Source organism: Sus scrofa, chromosome 10 (assembly GCF_054392235.1).
Source record: "Sus scrofa isolate SSC_HxYL_T2T_F1_AM1 chromosome 10, Sscrofa_HxYL_maternal_Yorkshire_Landrace_v2.0, whole genome shotgun sequence".
Taxonomy (NCBI): domain Eukaryota; kingdom Metazoa; phylum Chordata; class Mammalia; order Artiodactyla; family Suidae; genus Sus; species Sus scrofa.
Window position 1 is genome coordinate 37,166,600 of NC_139392.1, and position 3,559 is coordinate 37,170,158.

Below are 3,559 nucleotides of genomic sequence, written 5' to 3' on the forward strand. Positions count from 1 at the left end.
GAAACCCAGATTCAGATAGAGAAAGGGGACTTGTGTGTTTTGGTTACTAGTGCTGTGAATACAATTTCCCATTCAAGAATGAGAGTCTCTCTAGCATGTCTCTCCCAAATATCTGATACTTAGACAAAGACTTTCCATCAGAATAGATAATTATCTCCTGTAAGAGAAAATAGCAGCTATAAGAAAAGCTGCATGAACCTTTGTGGAAAACTCTTAAATAGCCACACATTCAGGTGAAAATGTATTTTTTAACATCTATACAGCAATATTCATCAAGGATGGAATGACCCATTTAAATGTGTTTATACCACATATTCTGCCTCCTGCCTATGGGATCAGAGCCATCTATAGAAGATCATTTCTCCATATGTTCCAAATGAATTGATTCTAAATTCAAGTCACTGTTTTTCTGTGAAAACTATTTGAGGATTTAGGCCAAAAGGAGAGGAGAGATTTAGACTTATAATTTCTTTTCTATTGTGATACTGATTTATCTGAATAGTCTGTTTTTGAGTGTGTCATATCTTTCATACTAAAAAGTACTTATCCAAAAGGAGGTCAATTTGAAGACAGTATTAATTTTGGACACACTCAAATATTACTAATATCATCAAAGAATAGAAGGTAAGTTTTTCAATAGTGCTGATGTTCATTAAATTTTACTTTTTACATATAGGAATCATTACATCACAGCATTTTTCAAACATAGTAATAGAGCAATTCATCTTCCTCCATTCTTCAAAAGATAGTCAGTAAATATCTTTAACCAAATTTGACAGATAAAAAATTTGAGATTCATAGATATTAAAAATTTGTAGGATCCAGCTCTCTCACCCCAGATATCCTTCTCTTGCCAAGAGGCACTTCTTTAAATAAGTAAAACTAATTATGAGAATAAAAACAATATTTAATACACTCACATGCAAAAAGACATACATGTATTAAAAGATATAAATCATCACCCATTTATTCCGAACAGAAACATGGAGAATTCTTGCTGGGATCAACTGCTATGGACATTATCAATCCCTGTGGCTTCCTTAAAAGTAAAACTGGAGATGTTTCTTCATCAGTTATTGCATAGTTAAATATTTCTATGTATCTTTGCTCAAAATGTCAATTCTTCCTTTTAAGGGCACAGTAAAAAAATATAATAAGTGATGTTCCTTTATTTGACCACAGCAGTTATATATATATATATATATATATATATATATATATATATATATATATATATATACACATATATATATGTATATATATATATATATTTCCTAAATCAATACTCATAAAAATTTGATGTGGAAATTATTATTTTTATTTGATATTGAGGAAACAGGGATGTAAGGACCCAAGAAATGTACCCCAGATCAAGAAGTTGCAACTGGAGAAGAGCAAGATCTATGCTGGTCTTTTTTATTGTCAAATCAGTATTCTCAACCACTGGGATTGTCACTTGAACATTTTGCCAAAGAGTCTATGGGGTTTTCATATTTTGTGTGTAGATTTGGGAGGCAGGAAATGGGGGTGAAGGAGGGACAAAGACAAAATGTAGCTTTAGTTACAGCAGTACTACCTAGTTATTAATATGTCTATCAATGAAGTTGTTTCACATAAGCTTGCAAGTAGTATTAAAACAATCTTATTATTATTGTCATGCCAAAAGTAGTTTACAAATTCAACATTGTACATTTACCATTGTATTGTAAGTTTAATAATAAAAGACATATTTTAAGAATATTGAATAGTAAAGGATGTATTTTAAGAAGATGGAGGAAAAAGATAAGATATATAATCTGAACTGTTCTTATCTGCTAATTTGAGGCAGGTTTCTTAATTTTTCTAGGCTTCTACTTCCTAGGGTGTAAAGTAAGTATAAAAATAATGGTAGTAATCATCTCATACATTTGTAATGATTGAATAACTAAATCTCCCAAAAAAACTTAGAGTACAGTAAATGTTCACTTAGTTTTTATAAAAATAATTTTATTGAAGAATTATTGATTTAAATATTTTAGTTAATATTTCATCAGCATTACTATTAACATTAGTCTCAGAGATTGTGTAAAATGGTGAAAATAATACCATGTAGAGGATGCTGTCATTCCATGTCCATAGAAATCAATCATTAAAAGTATATTTATTAGCTATTATAAAGTTATTGGATTTCAGCAATCCAATTTATCAATTCTATTTCAGTGCATATTTTCATAACTTTCCCATTATCAACACCATGGTATATTAATGTCAACTATTATAATAGTCTGGTAATGAGGCTATATTCTCTGGCTCCCATCCTATTACTGAATCAGAGCCCACTTCATCCAAGTCAGACAAATAACTTTACTAGATTTATATACAATATTCTCCATTTCACAAACCCTTCTTCTTACTTAAACTCATCTTGTCATATCCTTAAACTCACATTTTCATATCCTTTTGGACTCATATTTGTTTTTGATCATTGACATCATTTCTATGGGAGGAAATATGCTCACCATGCTCACCATCATTGTCAGTGCATTATCAAATTACCAATGTACTTTTTCCTGGCTCTTCTCTCTTTTATTGATACTTGCTATTCCTGGTCAATACCACTAAGCTGATTGTAGATTCACTCTATAAAAAGAAAACCAGTCCTTCCATGAATTCATGACTCCAATTTTTGGCAGACATTTCTTCAGAGGTGCAGATGTCATCCTACTTACTGTGATGGCCTATGACTACTATGTGGCCATCTGCAAGCCCTTGCACTATGCAACCTTCATGAATTGGCAGCTGTGTGGCCTGCAAGTGGGAGTGGTGTGGGTGGGAGGCTTTCTTCATGCAACTACACAGATCCTATTCATCTTTGGATTACACTTCTGTGGTCCTAATATCATAGATTACTTCACATGTGATCTGAATCCTTTTTTTGATCATGCCTGCACTGATACCCACACTCTAGGGCTCTTTGTTGCTCTCAACAGTGTTTTCTTATGTCTGTTAAACTTTGTCCTCTTTATTGGCTCATATGTGGTCATTCTGTGTTCCCTAAGAAGCAAGGGCTTGGAGGCTAGGCAAAAAGCCCTCTCCACCTGTGTCTCCCATACCATCATGGTGGTCCTATTCTTTTTGCCCTGCATATTTGTGTACATGAGACCAGCAGCTACTTTACCTAATGAAAAAGCTGTATTCTACACTATGAAAATTCCCATGCTAACACCCTTAATCTATACTTTAAGAAATGCCCAGATGAAAAATGCTCTAAGGAAATTGTGTAGTATAAAAGTGATTTCAGGTGAAGTATAAATGAGCTTATAACTCAAAGTTGATTGAATACAGGCAAGGGTCACATTGTTGATAATCTCACTAAATAAAACCTATTTGCTGAGTTAAAGAAAAATTAACTCTTACAAATTTTAAATTCTGCAAAAAGAGGAGAAAAAATGGCTATAAGAAAAGGGACAAAAATCCAGCCCAGGATTCATCTTTGCATACTTGGAAAACTCTGCCAAATTGTCACTTAGTTTCTCTGACTTCATCAAAGTTTATGGATTTAAAATACTTACTACATTAA

At 32.5% G+C, this 3,559-nt stretch overlaps 1 pseudogene; it reads left to right on the forward strand.

Moving 5' to 3' along the window:
- Nucleotides 1-2,537: 2,537 nt before the first annotated feature.
- On the forward strand, nucleotides 2,538-3,291 carry LOC146398994 (olfactory receptor 4C46-like; annotated as a pseudogene).
- Nucleotides 3,292-3,559: the final 268 nt, after the last annotated feature.